The sequence below is a fragment of the Callithrix jacchus genome, chromosome 2 (assembly GCF_049354715.1).
Source record: "Callithrix jacchus isolate 240 chromosome 2, calJac240_pri, whole genome shotgun sequence".
Lineage (NCBI taxonomy): Eukaryota > Metazoa > Chordata > Mammalia > Primates > Cebidae > Callithrix > Callithrix jacchus.
The window spans coordinates 200,810,310-200,822,835 of NC_133503.1; the positions used below are offsets into that span (position 1 = coordinate 200,810,310).

The 12,526-nt window shown below is 40.7% G+C and overlaps 1 long non-coding RNA gene across 1 annotated transcript in view; it reads left to right on the forward strand.

Moving 5' to 3' along the window:
* Positions 1–4,838: 4,838 nt before the first annotated feature.
* LOC144581631 (uncharacterized) overlaps positions 4,839–12,526 on the forward strand; it is a 42,693-nt gene continuing 35,005 nt past the window's right edge. The window contains exon 1 of the long non-coding RNA XR_013532700.1: positions 4,839–5,131. This is a non-coding gene — a long non-coding RNA (uncharacterized LOC144581631). The remainder of the gene's footprint in view (positions 5,132–12,526) is intronic.

Here is a 12,526-nt window from a genome sequence, read left to right on the forward strand (position 1 = left end):
TTGTTCTAGAATCCCACCAAGGATGTCATGTTACATTTAGTCATCTAGGCAGTCTTTACTTGGCTGTAAGTGTTTTAATTGAATATCCCAAAAAGTTTATTAGGAAAGACTGGGACAAGTTCTTTTTATTAACAGGACAACTGAGATCCTCTTTTTATATCTGTAGAACCCACACTGAATTCTATTTTGTCTTCATGCTCTATAGGAAATTGTTAGATGAACATTGCTCGAGTGGCTTCCTGATTTGCTGAGATGTTGTAAAAAGGTATGTCAGTAGTGATTGCACCAACTGCTGGCATCATCCAGTTGTAGAAAATACCTTTTCTTTTCATTTTTTTTTTGAGATGGAGTTTTGCTCTTATTACCCAGGCTGGAGTGCAAGGCGCCATCTCAGCTCACTGCAACCTCCGCCTCCTGGGTTCAGGAAATTCTCCCGCCTCAGCCTCCTGAGTAGCTGGGATTACAGGCATGTGCCACCATGCCCAGCTATTTTTAGTAGAGATGGGGTTTCACCATGTTGACCAGGATGGTCTCGATCTCTTGACCTTGTGATCCACCCGCCTCAGCCTCCCAAAGTGCTGGGATTACAGGAGTGAGCCATCGTACCCGGCCCAGAAAATACCTTTTTTTTTAATATTCTGTCACCCAGGCTGGAGTGCAGTGGCACAATCCTGGCTCACTGCAAACTCTGCCTCCTGGGTTCAAGCACTTTTCCTGACTCAGCCTCCTTAGTAGTTGGGATTACAGGTGTCTGCCATCGTGCCTGGTTAATTTTTGTATTTTTAGTGGACACAGAGTTTTACCATGTTGGCCAGGCTAGTCTTGAACTGCTGACCTCAAGTGATCCACCCATGTCAGCCTCCCAAAGTGCTGAGGTTAAAGGTGTGAACCACAGTGCCCAGCCTACATATATATATATATATGTAACTATATATATATGTAACTATATATATATATGACAGAGCAAGACTCCATCTCAATATATCAAGGGTGTGGCTTCCTCATAAAAGTGTAAGTTTGACCTCTTCCCTTTCTCTCATGTATGTGCTGTCTTGCCCTTCTGCCCTTCCATCACAGGATAATGTATCAAGAATGCCCTCACCAGATGAAGCCTCTCAATCTTGGACTTCCCAGCCTCCAGAATAAATTTGTTTATTGTAAATTACCCAGTATTGGTATTCTGTTATAGCAGCAGAACATGGACTAAGACACTAGTTGACCTGAAAAGAGGTGCTTCATGAAGGCTAAGGGTTAATTGCTTTAATGTAATAAACTTATTAAAAAAATTCATGTGGAAAACAAGAAAGAATGCAGTAGAAAAATGGCAAAATATCTCAACAAGAACTTCACACACCCCAGAAAAATATAATGAAATAAATATTAAACATGTTAAAATGTATTTGAATGAAAACTTAGGTTTACTTGGTATCAACTGAAAATATAGCACAATTGACTGATCAAGAGAGCAGTAAGTATGCTAGCTCTCTTAGGTAAAAGAATCATCAGTGGTGCACAAGCTAGAGAGGATCTGTGGCAACACTGGTGGCAGCAGATGCTGCTGCTGCCCCATCCACATTTCCTGGGCACTACAGTCTGACTTCCAGTTGCCGAGCACCTGGTTCCCTTCCACCAAGGGCTCACTCTGCCCCAGGCTGCTCATTCAGGGAACACAGGAGGTGGAGGATATCACACCTGACCTCTAACTAAATAACTCACTGGAGTTGGTGGTGGACACCTCAGTGCCCCGTCTGCTCTGGGGTGCATACGCTGAGGTATATGCTTCATTCTCACTCTCAGAGTTTCCCGGTTGGTAACGTGCTGGCTCCAACACCTATTGCTTGCCTTCTCTGCTCTTCTGATGCCTCACATGATCTGTTGACAAAGAAATTATTTGCACTTGAATTCTTATGTCAGGGTCTGTTTTCTGGGAAAACTCAAAGTAAAACACTCGTATTTGTATAACTGCGAATAGCTTACAAGCAGCTTTCCCCTTTCATAATGTCAGCCTTACTGTAGGCATAGCAGTAGTTACCACGTGGATTTTTCAGCTACATTGATTTCAGAGAGATTGAGCGATGTGCTCGTGCTGACACAGAGAATTGAGGAGCAAAGACTAAAACCAGTGCCCTTGAGTACCACTTCCTTTCCTCATCTCCAGATTCACCACTCAGGTAGATAGAGTCAGTATGTAATTCTCAGAAGGGATGAAAACTGGAACAGTTTTTATAACTAGTCATATACATAAAAGCTTCTTGCCTCTACTTTAAGAATTTTCGTTTTAAGGAGAGTAGCCAAGCAGAGTTTGCCAAAGGAAGTTACAGTAGGAGAGAAGACTTAAAGCATGATCTCTAAAACTCAGATTTGTCCACGAGTAGATCAAAGTTGTGTGATGAAGACATTTTCTTTGGAAGAAGGAAAATGCTTCTGAGGCACAGAGAACTGGGAAGATCCTACATGAGGCCAGTAAGTGCTGGCTGATTGACCTGCCGAGCTCAGTTCTATGCCTGGCTTGCTCTCAGAAAACAGGGCTCTTAGTTCATGTTGGCATGGGTCCACTTGACAAAGTTGGACCCAAATGTGGTGATCCCCATTTGATAGTTACATTCCAGCATCATGTTTGGCAAGTTTTTAACATGGAAAGTATATAAAACATACACAATAAAAAGCAATGAAAGTAAAATCATAAAGTTAGATTCAACAATACATGAACTAAGAATTTTTGATGTATGAAAATAGATTTTATGGAGAATTTCCTGGAAAAGGGGCAGAATGTGAAAAACAAACAAAAATATAGCAGGTGAGTGTACATATCTATCCATGCACTTAAGCCCAGGGTGAAGAGAGGCCAGAATTAGCAAGCCCACTTGCATTTCCATGTCCTTTTGGAGATTATAGCCACCAAAGAAATATTTTATAAGAAATTTGTGTTGGAAAGAGTAAAATCAATATGCTTGCAGCCAAGAGAATACTTCTCAGCATATGAAAGTCATATACAACCTGCTTTCATGAAGCCAACAAAATCTATGCTCCCATGTTGGCCAAGGGGCTCAAGTGCCACCACCACATTGCTGATGGAATCAAAACAAGGATGAAGGTTTTCTGTTTGGGAGGTTATGGAGACATTCGGGCTGTCAGATTTCCGCTGGCATAGGAGCCAAATGTGGTCAGAGGGCCAACTAAAGAAGCCAGCAGGTTTGGGGGTGCTTGGAGCGCTCTAGGCTGTCTACAGAATGCCTTCCAATCAATCTTACCCAGGCCCCTGGGCAGGGCTCTCCCTTTTCCATACTATGGTGCTTTCAGATGCAAACTTAATCCTGGTCACCGTGTCATCTACGATAGTCACAGAACTTAATACATTTATCTAAAACAAAACTGTAACTTGTAATAGTATAGACATATCTTTTTAAAAATCCTGAGTACTTGTGAATCTTTTGCTTTTTCAACACGCTCTGTGGGGCATTACAGAACAGAGATAATCAGTCTAGAATGTCCGAAGCTTTGCCAGCTGGCCCTGGATGTGGAAACCATGGTTTATATTCTGGAAGAGACATTTAACCCCCTGAGACTCAATTGTCCAAATAAAGATCTCTGACCATTCATATGCTAAACAGAATGACTTTTGAGGCCCACCATTTTTCTCTTAACATCCCACCATTTTATTCTTGATGTAATCCATATTCATACTGATAGACCCAGTTTATTTAAATTGCTGTGCAATATTCCATTCTATGAATATCAATTATTTATCTGTATAACCTTTCCAATGACTGTAGGAGGGTGGAAATGGAAGTGACACCAGTCACCATGCTAGTGATGGCGGTCCCAGTGGACTCTAGTGATCCACTAGAAAAATGTTTGCTTCCTGTTCTGCGACATTATGTTCTGTTGGCCTAGAGGTTTTAGTTCCAGAGGGAGGAATGCTGCCACCAGGAGAAACAAAAATGATTCCATTAAATTGGAAGTTATGATTGCCACCTGGACACTTTGGATTCCTCCTACCTTTGAGTCCACAGGCTAAGAAGGGAGTGCAGTGTTGGCTGGGGTGACTGACCCCGACTTTCAAGATGAAATCAGTCTAGTACTTCACAACAGAGGTGAGGAAGAGTATGCATGGAACTCAGAAGATCCATTAGGGCATCTCGTGGTATTACCATGCCCCGTGATTAAGGTCAATGGGAAACTACAACAGCCCAATCCAGGCAGGACCACAAATGGCCCAGACCCTTCAGGAATGAAGGTTTGTGTCACTCCACCAGGTAAAAAACACTGCTAGCTGAGGTGCTTGCTGAAGGCAAAGGGAATACAGAATGAGTAGAAGAAGTAGTCATCAATGCCAGCTATGACCACGCGACTGGTTACGGAAAGAAGGGCTGTAGTTGTCATGAGTGTTTCCTCCTTATTTTGTTAAGAACCTGTTTGTGTATGTAAAACTTGTACTAAAAATATTTATTTTATTTCCTTTCTTTTTTCTTTATCATGTGACAAGATTTATTGACTCATACCAGAATTTAGGTGTTGTTAACTTTGTATAATAGCATTTAGGTTAAGGATTAGTGCACTTTGATTATATGAAGAATAGCTTTATTATGTTAGGCATAATTATGATCTCATTATTGTCTTCATTTGAAGATTATGTATGTATGATTTCAGGGGATATGTACAGGTTCAAGTTGACAAGGGTAAACGTGATAGTTAATTCTGACAACGTGATTGGATTGAAGGATGCAAAGTATCGTTCCTGGGTGTGTCTGTGAGGGTGTTGCCAAAGGAGATTAACATTTGAGTCAGTGGCTGGGAGAGGCGGACCCACCCTCGATCTGTGTGGGCACAATCCTGTCAGCTGCCAGCATGGTTGGAATGAAGCAGGTGGAAGGAGCTGACTTCACGAGTCTTCCAGGCTTCATCTTTCCCCCTTGCCGGATGCTTCCTGCCCTCAAACGTCAGACTCCATGGTCTTCGGCTTTGGGATACTTGGACCTACACTGGTGTTTGCCAGGGGCTCCAGGGCCTTCAACTGCAGGCTGAAGGTTCCACTGTTGGCTTCCCTGCTTTTGAGGTTTGGGGTCTCAGACTGGCATCCTTGCTCCTCAGCTTGCAGATGGCCTGTCATGGGACTTCACCTTGTGATTGTGTAAGTCAATTCTCCTAATAACCTCCTCTTCCTATATACATATATCCTGTTAGTTCTGCCCCTTTAGAGAACTCTGATTAATACACCAGGTCTTTGGGAATGATCGACTCAGCATCTGGGACTGCAAAATCATAATATCTGACACCACATACTGCATGCTAATCTGGCAGAAAGTACTGGTGAAGCTTTTTTAGAGTTCAATTAGAATTAATTTCTATTATCATTAAAATTTTTAAAGTATATTAATTTCATTTTTTTTTAAAAAAAGATCACAGCATTTGGAAACCTATTTCCATTTCATCTTTGGGCCTCTTAGAGGTAACCGACCTGATGGTAAAGTGAGGAGCTGAATGTGAAGGTCAAGTTCCTGGGCTAAGGTCCTGTGCTGTGTGCAGAGAGGCAATGAGGAGGAGATAAGACTTTCACTTGCCTTTGAAATTCTAGGCTGCTATTTATAGAAATTAATGTAAATCACACAATAATTTTGACTCCATATCCTCATTTGTACCTGAGAATAGTTCCTTTCTTGATTGTTTTGCACTGTTGTCTATGAAAATTGCATAAGGTTAAGTAATTTAATATGATGCTATAGATAGCTACAGTCTTCCCTAGAACTGGGTACTTTTCTATCACCATTTTGCGAGTGATTTAGATGGCCTTATTAGCACTAGGGGAAAAGTAGTAAGGGAATTAGGGGAAGGGAAGGTAGAAGGGAAGAGAGGGAGAAGGCAGGAAAGGGCTCATCCCACACTGCTGGTATCTCATCCACCAACTGTCTTTATTCTAGAGCTCAATTGCTCTTTCAGAAAGCAGCAGATAATAATAGGTTTTACTGAAACAAAATGAACTACAGGTAGTAGGGGCAAAGCTGGTTTTGAGGGAGCTCCCAGATTACAGTCACAGGGACCATAAGCAGAAAATCAACAGTTTGGTTAATATCTGACTATCAGAGAAACAAATGGCTTTTCTCTATACTCATCCCCAACACTTGTGTGACCAGGTGTGTGTGTGTGTGTGTGTGTGTGTGTGTGTGTTTTCCCCCACACCAACACATTCTCCAGCTTCCAGAAACCAACTGGATGTCCTACAATTCAATTCAATTCTGACACTGTCTATCTGGAATTGATGTTGGATCCCATAAGATAAGGGCTCTGCCCACTTCACATGCCAGTCACAATTCATGTTGTCCCTGGAGCTGCTCTCCTCTCTTCTGACCAGCTGGTTATAAATCTGAAGTTCCTATGATCCCCCTCCTTGGGCTTGATCATTTGCTTTGATGGCTAACAGAACTCAGGGAAAAACTTACTTACATTGTTGATTTTTTAGAAAGAATATTATCAAGGATACAGAAGAAGACTCAGATGAAAAGGTGCATAGGGGAATGTCTGGAAGAGTCCTAAGCAGAGATGCTTCTGTCTCCATGGAGTTGGGATACAGTATCGTCTTGGCACATAGATGCATTCTCCAACACAGAAGCTCTCTGAAAACTCCAGAGATTTTTTTTTTTTTTTCTTTTTGAGATGGAGGTTCGCTCTTGTTACGCAGTCAGGAGTGCAATGGCGCGATCTCGGCTCACCGCAACCTCCACCTCCTGGGTTCAGGCATTTCTCCTGCCTCAGCCTCCCAAGTAGCTGGGACTATAGGCACGTGCCACCATGCTCGGCTATTTTTTTGTGTGTTTAGTAGAGACAGGGTTTCACCATGTTGACCAGGATGGTCTCGATCTCTTGACCTTGTGATCTACGCACCTTGGCCTCCCAAAGTGCTGGGATTATAGGTGTGAGCCACTGCACCCGGCCAACTCCAGAGATTTTCATGGAGGCTTCACCACGTAGGCATGATTAATTACTATCTAAGTCTCCAGCCCCTCTCCCATTCTCACAGGATAGGAGTATGGGGCTGAAAGTTTCAAGCTTCTAACCATGGCTTTGCCTTTCTGGTGACCAGGTCCCATCCAGGAACACACAAAGACATAGGAACAAAAGACGCTCTTATTGCTAGAAAATTCCATGGGATCAGGGGATATAAATCAAGAAGTTTGGTCAAAGAACAGGTATTTGAATAAAAGATGCACATAGCATTTCTGTCACTCAAAAATTACAAGGATTTTAATTGCTGTGTGCCAGAAAGCAGGGCAGAGACCAAATATATATTTCTTATTATAAATCATAATGTCCCAATACCATATAAAATAAAAGACTCATGTAAGTGCTGAAACTGTCAACATAACAACTCATCTCTGGGGAGAAAACTGGCAAGAATGAGACATATAAATTCATATTAACAAACCCATCATTGGATTAGAAACAACAGCAGTGTAAAGAAAAGTGGCCACTGAATTGGTTTAAAACTACAATAAATTGGCTTTCCTACGCTTTTAGGGAATTAAGCACAAGCAAAATCTGCAGCATCTTGCTGCCATCTCATCTAAAAACATATTTTAGTTTAACCAAGTCCCAGGATGTAGTGTGAGGCCCACCTTTCCTGACCAGGAACCACAGTGGACTGTGTCTAGAACCAGAGCTGTGAGGGTACCTTACTTCCTTCCCATCTCCCACTATGTTACTTACTATCTCCAGGCCTCAATTTCTGCACCTATGGAAAGGGAGTGGGGTGATACTTCTAAGTATTTTTAGATTCTCTAAGATAAAACAATAATTTGTTACATGCAAAGTTGTTAACACACACACACCTATTGCAGTGATGACTGTCCAGGGTGGCAACTGGGGGGAGGAAATCTTTAGGATTCCCCACAGAAACCATGTAAATGACCATCCTGTTCCCTGGTGGAACATCAGGGGAAAAGGCAGGTGATTTGGTTTTTGAAGAGTGATGCAGTAGACAGGAGAGAAATGGAAAGTTTTCAAAGATATCCAAGCAACTGTGATTCACCCTTGCAATCGCCTAGAATGAGAACTGTCCCACCATACTCCATGCCTACTATATCTACCAAAAGGGCTGAACAGGGGCAGCCATCTTATAGGAGCCAGGAGTGAATATCAGGCCCAAGATGAGCCAGGTGGAATTTCTTTACTTGGAATCTGGAAGTGTACTTGCTTCAACCAGTGGTTATATATACCTGGGAGTCATAGAACATGATCCTTCAGCATGGGCATGAAGAAAAGAGGAGAATAAAGCAGATGTGAAAAAAGAAGTAGAGAGCTTTGGACCTTGTTTCTGAAATCTTTTCCATTCCTGGTTTTAGTTATTTTGCCAAGCAGAATTCCTTGTCCTTTGTCTTTGTGTGACAGTCACTTTATCTTAAACACATAAACACAAATACATACGGCTTTATTTGCTTAAAAAAAAAAAAAAATGGTGATAGAAAAGTACCCAGTTCTAGGGAAGACTGTAGCTATCTATAGCATCATATTAAAGTACTTAACTTTGTCCCTGGTTGAGACAAAGGCACATGGAGTCTTCCAGTCACTGGGACTCTTCAGAAATTAGGAAGGCCTGTGGCCCATGAGCCTTGGATGTCAAAGCCTGAGATTGTGATGTTGGTGATCCCCACGAGCTGGTCAAGAGCTCTATTCCAAAAGGAGGATTCCCAACAGGTTGTTAAGCAGGTTTATCAATTATAGGGTAAAAACTTAGAATGGCAACACAACGGCAATTCAGACTAAAGTTTTACTTGTACTTTCAAAATGCACTTAAAGAGAATTGTCATGGTTGAATGCATGTTAAGATGTGGTATTTTTAGGAACAGCTCAGGTATCAGAAAAACAGGAAAACAGAAAACAAGCATCCAGTTGCAGGGCCTAGGGAATGTCTACTCTTCACCTTCTGAAGCTTTGCTGAAAATCAAATTTGTTGAAAATCAAACAAAAGGAAGATTAATAGGAGAAAAGGGGCATACAAATTCATTTCAATGTGCTTAGCATGGGAGAGTCTGAGGAATACACTCGATAACACAATAGGGTGCAAATACTCATATTTTCATCTTCATGGGAGAAAGGAAGATGAGAGGTGTAGGAGCAGGTGATCTGGAATGGGAATGAATGGACCCAGAAGACAGAAATTATGCTGTGAATGATTCTTTTTGGGAGTTAAATGGGAACAAAAACAGACAACAGTTTAAAACAAAGTTTAAAGTGATATTTCTAAAATGCTAAGTTACTAGCTTCAGCCTCAGGAAAAATCTTTTAGTGATTCCCAGACAGAAGAGTGGGAGAAAAATGGAAAACATTACTCTGGAGGGTCAAGCCCAGGTATTGGAAGAAATTAAAAGTTCAAGATTGCAATTCAGATTTTTTTAAATACAAAAACTCAAAAACAAATGGACAAGGCTAGAATCAAACAATAAATACAGTTTTTTTTCTGAAGCATGATTTTTCTTTGTATATACTCCTTATTTTTTTACCAAAGATAATCAAAGTAAGACAAATTTATTTGCAAAATTAGTTTAGTCTTCGTTCTGATTATTTATATAGGATTATATAATTATAAGGATTGTGATTGATGATATGGAACCTTTCTAAATTGGGTTTGTCAAAACTTTTTCATAAGGAATCTCAAATCAAATTATTAGAAACATCTCTAGAATAAGGAGCCAACCCAAGGATTTGACTTGCCTCAAACACTCTGAACTGCCTGTAAAAGCTGGGTTAATTAGACCCAGCTGGGTAATTAAGACCTCTTCTTGAGGTCTTCCAAATATCTTGAGGTTCCATGGTCTGTCAGAAAGTAACATTATTGACTTACCTACAGTGTCAGGAATCTTCTAAGGAAACTGTGTAGAAAAGGTATCTGGCCACAATTTTTATTCACTTTTTCATGAAAGTTAACCTCAATCCCTCAAAGCAGTCTGTTCACTTCTGAAAATATGATGTTTTATTCAAATCCTTGGTAAAATAGCCAGTGTTTCTAATCATGTCCTGTTACAAAAGAAAACAGATTCACATTGGATTTATGCAAATTACCATAGTGTAATAAAAATTACCCATGAATATAAACCTAAACTTAAGTTTAATAATTAACATTTCAGTATCTCAATGTTCTTAGAAATGACTCAGACATTTAATGATTATCTATTATTTAATTTAGCATAGTATGACCTTAATATTTCAAATTATTAAATTTTTTTTAAAGCTATGACAAATATAGTTATAAATACTCATTCCATTCACATTTATCTAACTTATTCATTAATAATTTTATTTGAATTATTCATGGAAAATAAAATAATTATTCATGGAAAATAGTTATTGATGTATTGATGTTATTTTTTCTTTAAAAAAGCAAGGCCAGGATAGCCCTGCATCAGTCAGTCTTTATCTTAGCCAAGGTTTTTGAGATCTTTGACACAGATATTCACCCCCCTCAGAGTCCCCCAAGTCATAGTGGATCCCAAGTATCCCCATGGCACTCAGGATGGTTATGAAGGGCAAGATCCATCTGGGTTCTGGATACAGGACCAGAGGACAGAACCCAAGACAGAGGACAGAGCTGCAAAGGCAATGCCAGGTGTATTCGACCCCTCCCGGGATGGCCAGAAGGTAGAGCTGGACCATAGAGGTAGGGGTCATATTGAGCTTGACTCTGTCCTGTAGCTGATGGCTCAGGCACTGAGGATACACACATTTCCCCAGGCCTCACCACGGCCACCAGATCCAGAGGCCTAAAACCAAAGACATGAGCTCACAGGAGGATGTGTGCAAGGCTTCAAGGGAGTCCAGTAACCAGTCTTTCTAGCTGCACTTTATAGACAAATCAAGCAAGTGTCAGAAAAATATCCCAGAAGCAGCACTTTTATAATCCTAAAACATCTAGTTAAGACAGCATAAATTTGTCTGACCAGTAGACTCAGGAAAAAAAAATGTCTACATTAAATTCTGAAGATGTTTCTATTTTATTTTACCACAATTTAAGAATGACTTTATTTACCAAAGATTACTACAGTTATGTGAATTTCAAAAGCACTTTGGCTGGTTATTAATTTATGAGTACTCATTTATTTTAAGTCAATTTTGTATCATGCAGACACTACAAACACAGGCGTACATATATATTCACACACACACACACAAAACACATGTAGACACAATGTACAACACACACGTGTACACGTTATATATCTAAATGCCAAAGAGATCAGGGAGTTTAATATAAGAAGGAAACATCAACAAACCTGAGAGGAACTTTTCTATGGCTCGTAGGGTTCCATGAGAAAAACAAGTGACTGCAAATGAGGGGATCAGTGGTGCCTTTTTTGTGTGTTCCTCAAAGAGTAACACAAAGCCAAGGGTCCCAGGGTCACCAGAAGTGAGGCCTTTCTATATCCCTCTGTGTGGTGTTGAAGGTGGCAAAGGAAGGGAGGGATACAAGCAAATGAAAGAACAAGTGTTAAGGAGCCGATGGGCGGATGTTAAGCTTTCCAAAAGGCCAGTGACATTCTAGTCAACAAGGCTTAGAGAAAAACTTTTCTGGTTGACTAAGACATTCCCATTGAAGATATGGTATTTAAAAGAGACCACAAAAGAATAAAAGCTTTTAATGGAGTTGACATTTGACTGTAGAGCTCTAAAACATTCTTTTAAATATGAGTAGAAACCCTTCTGTCACTCCGGCAGCTGGTCTTTGCTGGAGCCAAAGGAATGGCAGCTGTGAGTTCAATGTCCCCACCCAGCCCCCTGTCCAGGAGGACCCTGGCTTATCTGTTCTCCAGTTCAGATCCCAGAGGTGGTGAGAGGCATGTCTCTTCTGCCCATTAGAGAAAGAAAGATACTATCACACTCTAGATAGAAAGCAAACCTTTAAACCAGAGGTATGCCTAAACAAATGACTTAAAACCAAAACACATAAGCACATGTGATACTAAAACCAAGAAGCCCTTTATGGGTTTGACCAAGGTCTCTAAAAAGGAAGCAAAAGCTGCAGTCTTTTCAAGATCCAGACCCCTCCCAATGACGGCTGAATAAAGGAAGGATTTGCAGATGGAGAATGGGGTGTGACACACATCTCTCTGGCCATATTCTCCAGTGCTCTCAGCCTTTTGGCTGAACACTTGTACTGAAAAATCCAACAAGCTTGTACATTGATAGATGAAAAATTGAAAGAGACAAACAGTAAAACAAATAGGAAATCAAAAGCTATCCCTGGGGGAAGAAAGAATGATAATGAATGGGTACCCCAGAGGTCAAGGAACATACAAATAACGTAAATGAATTCTTATAAGTATGTATGTTTTTATCGCCTGAGGTAAAGGGCTTACATTTCCAAGGGGCTGGCTCCCTGAAAGAGATTCAGGAAATGGAACCACGTTCAGGCTACAGCAGTGAAAGGGCCCAATTTTAACGAGTGGTTTAAGAGTGGGTGCCTTTTTTACAAATCCCACAGAAATCCAAAGAAGACATTTGGAACCTTCAAAAGATTTTAGCTCTTGTTTTAGATCTT